General features: G+C 37.2%; 1 long non-coding RNA gene across 1 annotated transcript; it reads right to left on the bottom strand.

Moving 5' to 3' along the window:
* Positions 1-611: 611 nt before the first annotated feature.
* LOC129779074 (uncharacterized) lies at positions 612-2,273 on the bottom strand. The gene is made up of 3 exons (XR_008743556.1): positions 2,082-2,273; positions 1,403-2,020; positions 612-1,349 (listed from the first exon to the last, which is right to left on the bottom strand). It is a non-coding gene; the product is annotated as an uncharacterized LOC129779074 (long non-coding RNA).
* Positions 2,274-15,868: the final 13,595 nt, after the last annotated feature.

The raw sequence follows: 15,868 nt of genomic DNA, 5'->3' as shown, positions 1-15,868 counted from the left end.
ACGTCATAAATTAATATAGTCATAAAACTATGATCGTTTATATAAAACTATGATGATGAATTTTAGTACAATGCTTTTAGACATTGTAACGTAGAAAAATGTCGAACAACTAAATATAGATTTTTCAATCATTAAACTAGAATCATCTCTCGGAATAAATAAAATCTTGAATGTCGAAAATGAATATTCAGGTCTTTACAATCAATATTTCGTGCTCGTGCTTTATGTGCTCCCGTGGCCGAGTGGTTAGCGTCATAACTAACATGCCGGGTTTTCGGGTTCGATTCCCGTTCTGGTCGGGGGAATTTTTCGTCAAAGAAATTTCCTCCGACTTGCACTGTGATCACGCGTATTCTAGAGCTTGCCACTCAGAATGCATTCAAGGCGTGTTATTTGGCATAGAAATCTCAACTAAGTACTAATAAAAATGACACAAGTAATACTACGTTGAGACGGCGAAGTTCCTCTAGGAACGTTAGTGCCATTGAAGAAGAAGAAGAAGACGATCAATATTTATTCAGATAATTATTCCGATTTTCCGCAAAATACTGAAATACATAAATGTTTATATAAAAAAAGTTTACTTCTTTTAAATACTTAATTCCATTAGATATGTACATGTAAATTTACGAAATAGTATGTTCACTCTTATTCATCCAAATAGCAGCTCAATTATTTATCAATGAGTAAAGCAGTGTTGTTACTGCTTGAATTAAAAACGTTTAACGTACTTAAATTAACAATTTTTTTCACTAACTCTTTTTTTATGGTCTATAGATTTTTCTCTTCACTATCATCCTCGCTGAACTTTACATCGATCACCTAATTCTGACCCATCGGTTTCCGAAATAGCAAAATAATTTTCTAATAAATTCTGGAATAATTCTTTCCGCTCGCATCTCGACCGTATCGGAAAACATTTGGCGATCCTCAACAACCTCATCCGGATGTTCATACACATCAGCATATTCAATGTTACTCAAGAGCATAGCTTATCCTTCTTGGTATCCTTTCTAAACCATCAACATTTGTTCGTTGTTATATACGATGTTGTGAATCAGTGCAATGAACCTTCTACTCCGGGAGGTTTTACCGTGACCTCAGTCGCTTCTGCTTGAGTGGTGGTAAATCGACGCCAAACTCGAAGCACTGCTGATATCAGAGTGCTTTGAATTTTACACTATTCGAAGGTGCGCTCGTGGGAGTTATCGTCACTGACGGTGTGATAATTAGATTGGACCCTGTTCGGATTGCTCCAATGGGTAACATATGTCACGGTATAATAGGTACCTCCCGTAAGTAAAAGTAAACATTGAAGCGGTTTCGCGATATTAATAGGCGACCCACGACTGAAAGAATGGATGGAATGATGAATGTGAAAACGAAAAGTAAAAAGTCTTACCTGACTGGATTTGTATTAACTGACTTATGTTTTTCGAATGAGCTGGAAATGCGACCGCACTGAGTAACCCTTTCGTTAGGGTACCGATATCGAAGCTTGAGGGTTGTTCATGTTTCTATTACTTGAAGTCACGATGAAATTTTCTTTCATCATTACGTGTTGAGACTGTTTCAATAGCATCATAGCAACATAGTTTATTCGTTGCGAAGTTCTTCCTAAAGATTCTTCAAACCTTGTTCCCGTTTCAAAATTTCTACGACTGTCAATTTTTGATACGATACACTGGTCATCCTCATATTTGGATAGTCCTGTGGCTGGAGCGGTAGTAGCAGCTGCAGCAGCAGCACCATTGAACGAACGATCATTAGCTTTAGCTGGTAGCAACACTATCTGGTGTTTCAGCGTATGATTTGGGCTCAGTAAAGGGACGCGATACCCGTCTTTCTGGGATGCCACTGGTCACTGAGGGTGGAAGTTCCGGAGTAATAGTCCATCTAAAACATTCCGTTAAAACACGCAGATCGTGAGCCGTTACGGGAGATATTGTAGATATGCAGAAGCTTCAAATGGATGCACCACTCGTTGTGGGACCGTGTATAAAAACGAATGTGATGATGCCTGCAGAGTAAACACATATAAACACTACAAACATTAACGAAGATGGCCAATAGCTACTTACTTCAACCGGGATTATATCTCCAATTTCCAGCGGATTTGCTTTTTTATCCGTGCTTGTGTCTTCATGCGTTGAAAAAGCCTGATTAAACAAAATAAAGATCAACAAGATCTATTGATATCATTCGTTTTCAATGAAGAGACGTCTGTAATGCAAATGGCCGTATCGCATGGCAATTTGGTTATAAAAAACGTATTGTGTTTTGTTTGTAAACAGAACACAGTAGACTTTCAAGATGGCTTTCTATAGCAGAGTGGTTTTAGCAGATTGGCCCACCTAGTAGTAATACTTCTATACATCTTGGTGTGATGGTTGCACACAAGATGGTGGAGTTAACAGGTGGCTCGTAATTTACACTATTTAGAAAAGACGTTTGAGGAATGGCAAGACGAAAAGTTTGGATTTGTTTATGTTGTTACTTACGTTGGTATGGTTACATTTGATTTCGTCGAAGGTATTTGAAGCATTATAATAAATAAACAGTTGTCGTTGAAAATAGTAACCTAGTAACCTTTATGCATATGCTTCCGCCAGCTGGCTCGGCTAATGTGATTCAGGGAGTGCTTTGATCGTGGTACCGCCACTGGCGCATAATTTGCAGCTTCTTTTTTTTTGTGCTGGTTCATAACGACAATCAACCGTGCCGGCGAAACTGTAGTCAATGTTTAGTGTTGTTTGGATACCATCTATGTAAACAAGTTCAAACTTACGGGATACGTCCGAACGGCAATTCTGACATTACGTTTTACCTTCCACTCTACTTTCCTTGGTTGCAGACATGTCAGATGTGAAGATGTGACGTTTTCTTTTTGAACCGATTCAAGAAGTATGAAGATGTACAAAATTTCTAATATGTGAAAAAATTTATAAATCATCATTGTTTCTGACCGAAAATATTTGTGCACAAATTACGTGACTTGATTTGATTTTTTAAAATTAAAACATATAGCAATAAGGGGCTATCCACATACCACGTGGACAATTTTAGGGTGGGTAGGGGGTGTGAAATGTCCACGCTTGTTCACGGAGAGGGGGGTGGGGGTATAGACTATGTCCACGTGGACACGAAAAATAAATATTTTTTCAAATATAATCACCGATACATTCTAAATTAAATAAAAACTGATCCATATTTGAGAATTTTAAAACTTTCCGCCCATCCTGAGTATTCCGTATTTATCCATGAACGGATTGAGCTGCCTGAGAGTGCTTCATATATTTTTACTAATATCATTGAACTTCTTCACTGAAATCTATATTCTGAAAATAACTCATGTAAACTGTGAGCGACAGAGCTATTTTGTATGATCCTATAATTTTGTAGTTGTGGGCTATGCATAGACGTTCATAGCTCAAACCTATAAAAAATAAACGATTCCATAATGGTTATGTTTTCATGATATTACACATATGGTTTTTTCATCGAATATAATTTTGTATAGATTTTGTTCTATCTCGAGAACAGTTAGTCTTAGGATAATAATGTCTGTATAATTTATCATGCAGAATTTTGTGTAACATTATTTTCTCGCATTACTTTTCTCGAAAAGGTAGAATTTTTCAAAGTATTGGAATTCCGTCAATTTCTAGTAATGAATATTTACATTTGCGTGAAATGATCCATGCGACACTAGTCGTCAAACTTGAATCAGATGACACAGTATTCTATTTTTTCAGAAAATTTCGCATATAATGCAGTTGTAAAATATTTGAATTGATGGATTGAAGTGCCTTTCAGAAGTTGAAAAAAGCTTAAAATTTGTCGTTTTTCAAGGGTTTTTATATTTTTTTTATAAATATTATAAAAATGAAATTGATTGTTTCTATCAACAAAATTAAAGCTCTCCAACCCTTCTACAATTCCTTCCTCGACACCAGAATGTTATTCCTATTGTTATATTTCACTATTTAAAATGTTCCACAACAGAAAATTTTCTCATCTTTCAAATGAATGCAATTAAATTCTTCTAAGTTGCGTAATTTGTGCTCCCGTGGCCGAGTGGTTAGCGTCATAACTAACATGCCGTGTGTTCGGGTTTGATTCCCGTTCTGGTCGGGGGAATTTTTCGTCAAAGAAATTTCCTCCGACTTGCACTGTGATCACGCGTATTCTAGAGCTTGCCACTCAGAATGCATTCAAGGCGTGTTATTTGGCATAGAAATCTCAACTAAGTACTAATAAAAATGACGCAAGTAATACTACGTTGAGACGGCGAAGTTCCTCTAGGAACGTTAGTGCCATTGAAGAAGTTGCGTAATTTTGAATTGGGGTCAATTTAGAGCAAAAAATGAGTCTCAAGAAAAATTCAACTTTCACAGTTGAGACTCAAGCTTAATTCCATTGTTGGGAATCAATGTATCGTAAGTTGTCTGATGTCATTTTTCCCCGCAAGCACTTTGGAAGTCATCTAGACACTCAATGCAGAATGGCCCATAAGGATTCGAAAAAAAAATTAAATATTCTAAAACGCCTTCAATACCCTCTTAAAATTCTCCGAACTATGGCGGAAAAGGGTTTGACTTTCGCTACCGACTAAAGGTAAATCGGAAATTCAGAGTGAAGATGAATCGGCATTTACTATGATCGATCATATTCCGGAGTGGGCAAAGATTTGTTTCATCTAAAATTTTGAGTAACACTGTAACACTGTAACAATGCATTTGTCAAAGCAATAACTGGATCTTGTATAGAACATTTTCAAGTTTCTACAATTGCCCTTCGATTTGCTGTGCGATCGTTATGTCATAAAATATTCAAAATCCAAAATGAAATGAGAACTTTTCATTCGATCGAGAATATCTCTGTAGTAAAAGGTTCTACTGGAATTCAATATGAATCAAATGAAGGCGAAATAATCAAGTTAACTGGATTATTTCTGGCGTCTATGTGATATCAACTCTTTTTTTTTGCAAGTGTTCAGAAAATCGTGAACTAAAAATGTATTTGAGAATGATTTTAATTTCATTTATTTCTATTTGATTGGAGCTTGCAATCTCAATTAGCAAAGCTCAAGATAAATCTTTGTAGTTGTGTAGCTTATATTCAGATGCGGATTGTTCCTCACCTGGTTAACTGTACATTGCGTGTTTCCGGGTTAGCAAACCAGATAGCCTTTATATCTTCGCTGATAATGGAAAAACAAAAAATATTGTGTGAGTATACAATATTTTTCAAAATTTTTTTTCATTGTTTCAAAATTAAACTCACAAGAAGCATGTGCTTTGTTATACCACTCATTTCGCTACCATACAAGAACAATGGGCCACAACAAAGCAGGTACAGGGTACAGCAAGTAAAATTTGAAATAAAAACAACTTAAATGGAATAAAAATGGAATTTAGGCGCAAATCAGTTATTTCCTTAATTATTTTAATTTAAAAAGGAAAAATGTCCACGTGGACAAAGCGAGGTAGGGGTACGAAAATGTCCACGCTTGTCCACGGAGGGGGAGTCTAAAATCGTGCTTTTTCTGTCCACGTGGTATGTGAACAGCCCCTAACAGTGGAGACACGAGAAGACGTTTTTCGTGTTGTGTAAAGATACTTAAAAAAAATCCTTTAATTCCTGGCTGGCTGCGTCGAGTCAATTTTGGGCATGGTACTTAGTGGGTCATGGTGGATCAATTCACATTGATGGTGTTGGGCTTCGTATTCCGTTGGTGTTCCATCAAATATTGGGGTTTATTCCACGCCGCGAATGATGTGAGATAGCCTAAAGCGGGTTCAGACGGTGCTAGTAAGCATACGAGTTGGTCTAGTCAGTTACTGCGTGCGAGCTACTTTAATGTTTTTTGAATTCACTCGCACTTGCATCCGTCGAAACGTCAAAAACAGAATTTAACGTTCGAATCAGGGATGCTAAATGTACAGAAATGTCTCTATTTTTAAGATATTTGAAAATATGCGATGATTGGAAAACAATTGGAAAAACAAATTGAACCCTCATTGTTTCTAAACGAAATCGTTGTTATTTTGTTATGCACGCTGGCGGGGCACGCTTTCTTTTTGGGATAGTTTTCTTGAGAATCTCTAATATAGAATCATTATCAGGCACAATTTTCATTCAAAATTTACTCACAACTTGCAAATAAAGTATTGTTCTAAAAATCAGAATACATATTCGATTTTAAAAAGTACATTTTCATAATTTTTTTTAATTTTTGATGCGTATTTATTCCACCTGCAAATCTACTATCATTATTATTTCAAAATTGGCACACGAAGCTGCCGGCAAGGCGAAATAAATAAAAATTTTAAAAATCTTTTAGGTTGCCATTCATAACATTACATACTTCCGTAATTATCTTAGCTATGAATGCTTTCGAGAATCTAAAAAATATCGACAACAATCTGAACGATATTCCAGAAGCAAGGCACATCAATGTCCTTTTTTCATTGTACTCTTGCAGGTATAGCATTCCTCATGATCCCTCCCTCATATCTTGGCGTTGTATTTTTGGACCAATGAAATCCAACAGTGTTTCCACTAATTCAGGTGTTTTGTTCAACACTGCTATGTACTCTATAGGATCATCATCGTAGAGTTCCTTCAAGATTTTATTTGTTGCTCCTTTTTCTTGCATCCAATTCTTGGCCCACATCCTTTTGCCTTTCTGCTTTTTCGGATAGTATCTTCAGTTCGAAGAAATTCAGCACAAAGTATTTTTATACACGGTCAGCGTGTATTTCGCAATAAAATTGTACAACTAAATAAAATAAATGCAACTGAAAACCTGAGACGAATCCTGCCAATAGTCGATTTTGGATCAATCATCTTCCAAATTCGGACCTGATTGCTGTTTCTGACTATTTGATGGACATTTGATGGGCCTTAAGTCACTCGTGTTACTTTATTATGGCCGGCGAATGAGATGAAAAAGTCACAAGAGGGTTGTGTCCGAGACACGACCGCATAGTTGACGTAGGATTCCGTTAGACTATCTGTTGATTTTGGATATGTTTGAAGAATTACATCGTTAAACTCTTTGATAATGATTTTGTGGCCCTGAAAAGAGCCGTTTTGTTTGGTTGTTGGGTATTGTTCGTTCACTTCACCAGTGTTTACCACATGATGTTGACGGAAGGATGGTAAACAATCGTTGGATGGTGCGTATCAGATAGAAGATGCCGAAGTGACATGAGATATGATGAAAACTGCCTTCTGTGATCCTAGACTAAATACCTCCTGTGTTATGTATGGATGAAATAAAGAAAAAAAAGCTCACAAATGTAATATAAGATAATTGTCAATACCGAACACAATTATCAGTAAAAACATGTTACTTTAATATATAGCAAACATATTTGAAATGGAGAAAGTAAATTTCTTTTATATTTTTTACCTTCTGAGTGTTTTTTAAACCCAGTGCGAATTTTAATTGGACTAACAACACCTAATACTATATGTAGAGCATATGGGAAATCACTTTTTCGAATATTTCTTCACTTTTCCAATTGTTCTCGCCGTATGAACTTTCTTTAGGTGAAAATAAACACAACAAAAGGGACAGCTTAAACAGAACGACCCGTTCTCGAGCGGGAACAAACCTTGCCACGGCGGGGTCAAATAACCCCTTTTGGATTTTTTTCATAATTGCTATGAAAGTAACATTACCTCACCGTTAATTGTTTTTATTTCTTTTCTTAAAAAATCATCAGTGTATTCTTGAATACTTACTCCTTATCAAATTGAGCGAAATAATATATTTTGAGCTTTACATAGTAATATTTCAAAGAAGGGTTATTTAACCCGCTGTGGTAGGAATAGGTATACATGAATATCGGTAGGTTCAGTGTTAACACAACTGCTACCATATGCAATTTTACACTTACACTTGTGCTAAATTTTTCACAATACATGATCGGTTCGAAATTTCACGAAGCAACCAACATCAAAGTTCAAAATTTAAGTGTTGTTTGGTGCAACTAATCGTATCACTCACCTTACTTGCATTATAAAAATGCCCCCGACTTGCAATATTGGGAACCTTGGTTTTGATGTCTCTGTTAGGGAACACATTTCGGTGGGAACAAATGCTCCCCCTACTTTCATGTATTTACAATGTCGATTTCCCTCAGGGAGCTTGTTTCTGATGTCTCTGTTAGAGAACACATTTCGGTGGGAACAAAAGCTCCCCCTAATTTCATGTATTTGCAATGCCGATTTACTCAAGGCAGCTTGGTTTTGATATCTCTGTTAGGGAACCGCCGCATGTGTCGTCAATTTCGACCAATCAGAAGTGGATATTTCCGTTACGATAGGGGTTGAGATTTTTCAATTGTTCGATAGTTAGTTTCATGACATATTATTTTATTCAATATAAAAAATTGTTATGGAGTGCCGAAATCGATTGACGCAAAAATTTCATCAATTCATCATGAAATGACTTAGCAATAAGCGTTTGAAAAGAAGACAATTTTCACGATGTGCTCGATTTTCGATTTTCAATTTGTACCCCAATATGTTCCCGAAAGACGTAATCCTACGTCAAAACACGCCTCGAATGAATACCGATGAACTTTTACGATATTTCTGGAGGCGAATGACTTGACGGCAGATCTCACTTTTTGAGATTTGAAGCTGTATCCTTATCAGCTATCGACTCGTTTGAAAAAGGGATGCTAGAAAGCAAGAGCGAGTTTTTAGTTTAATTTGAAGATTTTTAATATACACCTTGGCATATTTTGGATAACGCGTGACGGGCCGGAAGCGATTCGAGGAGCTTGTACGGAAAATTGGAGGATAATCTTCCGGTGGTAAAGGGTCTCAAAATGGCTGAAGCAGCGAACACTTCGAGGGCTTTAGCGTGAGCGAATATAAGGGCAGCGCTTAACAGTCCTTGACCAACAAACGGAAATTATAATTTGGCTCAAATAGTGTGTATTTTATTTCATTACCCCAGGTGTAGGCTGACTATAAATTATAAACGAAGTTGAAGATAATTAATAGTAAGAATAAAGCCAAAGCTACTGGAGGAGACCCCAACAAGATACACAAATTCTACAAAGAATCTATAGTGAACTTGTTATAGTAAAACAAAGCCGTAATCTACAATAAATAATATCCTTTTTTTTCTAATAGGTACGGTTTCCGGTCTCCCGATGGCGTCCTTCGATATTTTCAAAGATGTATTGAATATTAGAAACAAAAGCTGAATTTGTTGAAATCTTCCAATAAAACGAGAAAAAGATGGCCAATCTGGATGCGAAAAAAAAACTCATATATTATTTTTTATTGTTCATACAATTGAAAGCATAATTTCTTCCCTTATTCCATTAATATCATCATCACTTATTTTTTTTAAATCCAAATTAATGCCAACTTAATCGCATGTTTCTTGTGTCCACAGGAAACTCGATTGCATTTGAGCATAGATTTGCCATAAATATGTCAATCACTAACTATAAGAACAGGTGCTGAATTTTCTGTCAATTCCAGTTCGTTTTCAACGGCGTTCAGAAGGTGGGTCCTTCGATACTCGAAAATACCTGAGATCTCTACAATAGATCTATTCATTTATACCAGCGAAAATAAACTTACGTATGATGGGGCATTTCTAATGCGTTCGAAAGATCCCTGACCATCCGACGTTCTATTCAAACTTTCTACACATAAGTTTTATAAGGCCAAAGCAATTGTTAACAAAAACCAACGAGTTCTGGGACGAAAAAAAACAAATTCAACTGAGGACGTTTCATTAGATTTTAAACACTTTTATTCCACACTTCAAAGGACTAAACGAATTTGCCCGAGCGAAATCATGTAAACAAAAAAAAAACAAAAATGAATTGACAGATGCTAGAATGAACACCTAGTCGGAAGTAATTAATTTTTTCGCCTACCTAGATATGAACTTCTCACTCGCCTTCAAGAATACAATAAGAGCCTCCGCACACTACAGATTTTTTTCAGCCGACAGTTTGGTCGGATCGGCCTACTGGTACAAAAACCGACCCAACTGAATCGGTGTAATGTGCGCACATTACACCGTACTGATTAAGAAGCCGACCGAACTATCGGTCGACAAGTCAGTCTACAGTCTGCGGGGGCTTTAAGTGACTACGACGTGACTATGGGCATCTCACGCCATTCGCGGCGTAGAATAAAGGAGATTATAAGGCGACGGTGACACTGGATGCAGAACAGTGGTCGTACGAATTGTATGCAATAGTGAAAGTAAAAAACCACATTGAGTTGTATTGGTGTGGTTACATTGCTTCCTCCTTGCTTCGTTCAAATTCGCTATCTAACAAAATTGTTTGTTTCTCTTCGTCAGTTATCGTACAATCAAATTTCCGTGCGTACTCCGAGCCAATGTCACCATAGCCTAAAGTGCACTACACATACAACGTCCCGTCACCGTGAAGTCAACATAAACCTCATTACTGCGCGCGGCGAATGATGTGAGATGGTGCTCTCGCAGGCGATTTATGTGACTATTGTTTGTCAATTAGGTAAGATCATTTTAGGTCCTCATATATTATCGACTCGGGTGTCAAATAGGAGCTGAAAAACAAGGTGCCTTCCACAATTAAACAAGAAAAGTTGCTCTCTCACGTCATTCGCCGCGTAGAATAAAGGGAAAATAATTTCCTATGGAAATCGTAAGGCCGTATTCATATACACCATCAACGGCAACTGCGATGTCGGAAAAAAAAGCGTCGTGCACAAATTACGTAACGCTAAAACTCCGGATTTTGGACCCCCACCCCCCCTACGTAACGCAATTTCCTATCTCCAATACACAGAAAGTAACGCAAGCTCGACCCCCCTCCCCCCTTATCGCGTTACGTAATTTGTGCACGGCGACTAAGAACAAGAGAATAGCTTACGGAATGGTGACGGTGACGGTGACGTTATATGTGTATCGCACTTAACATTGCATACCCAAATTCCGTTTTGCCTGCCAAGATTGCGTTGAATATGATGTCAACGATCGATCCCAAATACTGCCACCTTGCAATCGATTTATCGACCTTTTATATGCGTTCCGCGAACAATTTGAACAATAGGCCATATGAATAAAAAAAAAGTATTTACTTATTCTGCTCGTTTCCAAGTAAAGTAAACTTTCTTAGTATTTACTTGAATTCGTATGAATAACAGTTTACACTTTCAGTTCCGCTATTGTTCCGGCTTCGCGGGACGTTGAACTTCGATATTTTGCTTAAACAATTAAAACGGGATCACAATAATATTAACACTCCTATACTCGCACATTGGTCTGTCAGGTCGATTTTGCGATTCTCTCTAGCTTCGTTATTCGTCGTTCGTCATCGTTTAGCGAATCGCATGTATTGGTACAATGGGTACGTGTGCCACTTTTTTAACACTTTCGGTCTGACACACCGACGCGAGTATAGGAGTAACTTTTTTGGACAAGTGCCATTTTTCATATTCTAGAATATTGTTGAATGAAATGTATAAATTAATGTTAGTGGCGTGGAATATTTATTGAATATAATACATAAGATCATTACCGGACTATTCTTATTTGATTTCAGTCCCTTTTGTAACTGTATTGAACGGATCCATATATTAATTATTCGTCGTTAGATTCATACGTTCAAAAGCAAAATATAAATGTTTGACTTTCGTATAGTTATTCGCTAAATATATATGTCATACATATACACACTTGTGAAAGAATTCCACTTGTGGAAGAATTGTAAACAGTAAACTATAAACTAATCGGTAGCTTATGGTTATTTTTAACAGTTACAGTTTCGGGGATATTTTTTTTTATAATGGACAATATCGACATGAAAACAAGAAAAAGAAATCCTTTTATATCATCTTTTTATGCCCCATCTAAAAAAAGCCATTAATTCTTAGTTTACTAAGAAAACAGAGACAAAGAATATTAGAAATATGCAAACTTTATATTCCAGAGAAGTTCAATTTTCGGTCTGTGACACCGTGCGCGAGTATACGTGTTATGATTTTGCACGCGAGTACAGTAGGATTAAAGAAACATAAAAACTGGTTTTGCAACGCTCCACCTCTGGTTTCCCCATAGTTGGATCGAAAGGTTCTTGTTAAAAAATTACGTTTTCATGACTAAACCTATACAATTTTCGATAATTCGATTTTTCGCTAAAAGAATCGATTTTTCGACAAAAAGAATCGCTTCGGAATTTATAGATAATAAACAAAATAAAGAGTAAGCATTATACAAGTAATGATCCCCGATTTTTGAAATTAATCGTTCATCCACTAATTGAATACTTTTCAACAGTTTGTTATTCGATACGATTAATCGCTCCAAATAATCGATTAATCGATTAATCGTTACACTGAGAGAAATAATCAGTTAGACTTATATTTCTCATTTGTTAGAAAGCCATCTGGAATCAAAAAGTCATAGGAGGGTTGTGTCCGAGACACGACCGCATAGTTGACGTAGGATTCCGTTAGGCTATCTGTTGTATGCTGATTTTGGATATGTTTGAAGAATAACATTGTTAAACTCTTCGATGATGATTTGGTGGCCCTAAAAAGAGCGGTTTTGTCTGGTTGCTAGGTATTGTTTGTTCACTCCACCAGTGTTCACAACCGACTGATGATAGAAGGATGGTGATTAGTCATTGGGTGATGCGTATCACGAGAGAACACACTTATCAATTTTTCTCACCAGAAAAAAAACGTGTTACTTTATTACAGAGAAAAATTTTTTATATGAAATTTCACGAAGTAACCAATATAAAAGTTCCAAACTGAAATTTCATTTATATTCTATCAAACATAAGTTCTATTCAGTTCATTGAAACTTCATTCTTTAATTTTCTTACTATTCTTCAATATTCTTAAACACTAAAAACACTCGTTCATCGCCCCCAACTTATTTGTCAGCACGTATGCAATCAGCAATGTCCACGCTAGTTATAATGAGCACTATCCATTTGTGCGCGCCATTTGTTAAAGTATCGACCACGAGGGTATTAACATGCTGATTTTCCCCCAGGTACCTTGAATTTGAAATCTCTGTTAGGGAATAAAAGTTTTCCCTACTTTCATGTATTTGCTATGCCGATTTCCCCCAGGCAGCTTGTTTTTGATGTCTCTGTTAGTGAACCGCCGCATGTGTCGTCAATTTCGACCAATCAGAAGTGGGTATTTCCGTTAGGATAGGGGTTGAGATTTTTGAACTGTTCGATAGTTAGTTTCAAGTCATATATTATTTTCTTCAATATCAAAAATTGTTATGGAGTGCAGAAACCGATTGACGCAAAAATCTCATCAATCCATCGTGAAATGACTGAGCAATAAGCGTTTGAAATTGGACAACTTTCACGATGTGCTCGTTTTTCGATTTTCAATTTGTATCCCAATATGTTCCCGAAAGACGTAATCCTACGTCAAAAAGTGTTCATTTCGTTTGAAAATCAATTATTATCTTTTACGTTCCTCTAAACTCGTAAACGAAGCTCATTTCGCATCGACGGCATTGAGCTTCTTTTAGGAGTTTAGGAGAGCGTCAAAGATAATAAGTGATTTTCATGATAAAACTGCAGCGGCCGTAAGGTTTTTTTTGCTCCGGGTTTGGATCGATTAATCAAACGATTATCGGGGATCACTATATACAAGTGCGAATCGAAGAGCATTTTTATGTAGGCTATTATGACAGTTCTCATTTCCCACCAGGAAAACATTGGTTGGAAACAAAAAAACATTAAAAACAAAATCAGGATAAATCAGGATCATTTCGGTACCATTCCGGTAAATTTAATGTTTGTTAGGATATCAGGGAACGTGACGGAAAGTCTGGGAAATCCTGAAAAATCAGGAAGGTTGGCATCTCTGGTTAAGTGGAGTTCAACAAGCCGAACTGATGTAAAGAAGGGACGAGTACGCCGCATTCGCCCAGAACCAAAGATGGTTTAAGTTCTATATGGCAACACTGGGTGGCTGTCAACATTTCTGATAATTCTGGCGACCTTTTTATGTAGGAATCAAGCAAACCATTTGTCATGACAATTGTCATGCGTAAATGCGAAAACAGAATAGGAACATACGGTATGAGGCATGATGTCGACGCCAACCTCTCTCAGTTTCTATTCTGTTTTCGCATTTTCGCATGACAATTGTCATGATAAATGGTTTGCTTGGTAGGAATACGTCTTAGGTTCTTCGCTTCGTTACTTCGCGAAATTAAAAATGAAATATTTAACGAAAATGGGTAAGATTTCGAATGCAGATAACGCAAATTAGTTGTTGCAATTTATGTTCTACAATCCCATTATATAGGAAATACAGGAAAATACAGGAAGTATAGAAAATTCAGGTAATTTATCCAGCAATTTTGGCGTCAAACAAATAGTGACAATAGTCGAACAATTGAACAATTTAATGAGATATGAAAGTTTTATTTATTCTACTCACCGTTGGAATTCCCACACTATGCCCCAAGCGGAAATTTGCATTCAATTGTTGCGCTAAATAGAACGATTTTTATTCCTGTAGGGATGGAATTATGAATGTATACACATCGTGCTTATGTTGTAATGAAGGGTGTCCCACATCGAATAGCAGCACGGGAAAAACGCTGTTAAAAATTGTTTAGTTGACCGATCCTTTTCAAACTTTCATACAATAAAATATATTACATTAGTAAGCATTTGCCATCTTTATTTCGTTCAACTTCAATACCACAACCGCACGCTCGCACCTTACGCTTAATTCCACTCATAAGATTTTGTACGACATCTGGCTGCAGCTTATTTTGTACGGAAACCCACTTTTACTCTAGGTCTTTCTTAGATTTGACCTCCATGGGATGCTCCATTGTGCCTGCTTCATAATAGCTGAGTATTTTTCGATGGGTCTTAGTTCCGGTGCGTTGAGGGGGCTCTTGTCCTTGGGTACGAAAGTGAATCCGTTGGCTTCGTACCAAACCACGACATCCTATTGAATAGTGGCACGAAGTTAGATTCGGTCAGAAGATCGTAGGGCTCTCGTGGTACTTCAACAGAGGAAGCAGACACATCTGTAGACACTCCTTGAGGTGGATCTGCCCGTTGACAATCCCGTTAGTCACGACGGCGCCCTCCATTTGCCCCATGAGTAGATCGCTTGCCAAAATACCTAATGGGTAATTTTCTACAGCGTTTTTTTCCGTGATGCAATTTCATTTGGGATATCCTTTACCTTCTGTACTCCACCAAAGAACTCAGCCCCGATCTTGAAAATACCTTCTTCACATCCGAATTGAAATGTGAAATTTTACAAAAAGCTTTTTAGTAGAATTTCTTGGTGGCCCCGAAAAGAACCGACTGGTTTGCGTGGTTTTGTGGAAGCAGCTGAATTTGTTTGAGCCATGATTCATACCTTAAAGGGTGTGTCACATCAAATTGCATCACGGAAAAAACGCTGTAGAAATTTAATTTTTAGGAATTATATTTTCAGCTTTCGCTTGTAATCAGATAAGAGTGTATAGATCCCGTTGGCCATGCTTCACTGTCAATCGTCGAACGAAAAAAGGCGTCGTGAATTAATCCTGCGCACTCATTTCGAGAATCCGGAGTTGTCACATCGGGACATCGGTAAGATGCTGGGAATCGTCCAATCCACGGTCAGCAGAGTACTAAAACGATACTTCGAGAAAAAGTGAAAGTGAAAAAGATCACAAGCGCGTAGTTAAGCAGTTTAGACGTGATCCGAGAAGTTCGGTCCGGGATGTCGCCAATAAGCTGAATTTGTCAAGTTCATTCGTCCAGCGGACCAAGCAGCGGGAGGGCCTGCGTACATATAAGGTTCAGAAGGCTCCTAACCGCGACGAAAGGCAAAACAT

This window comes from Toxorhynchites rutilus, chromosome 3, assembly GCF_029784135.1.
Source record: "Toxorhynchites rutilus septentrionalis strain SRP chromosome 3, ASM2978413v1, whole genome shotgun sequence".
In the NCBI taxonomy this organism is placed as follows: domain Eukaryota; kingdom Metazoa; phylum Arthropoda; class Insecta; order Diptera; family Culicidae; genus Toxorhynchites; species Toxorhynchites rutilus.
Note: the sequence above shows the minus strand (reverse complement) of the source record. Positions and strands in the feature narration are given on the sequence as shown.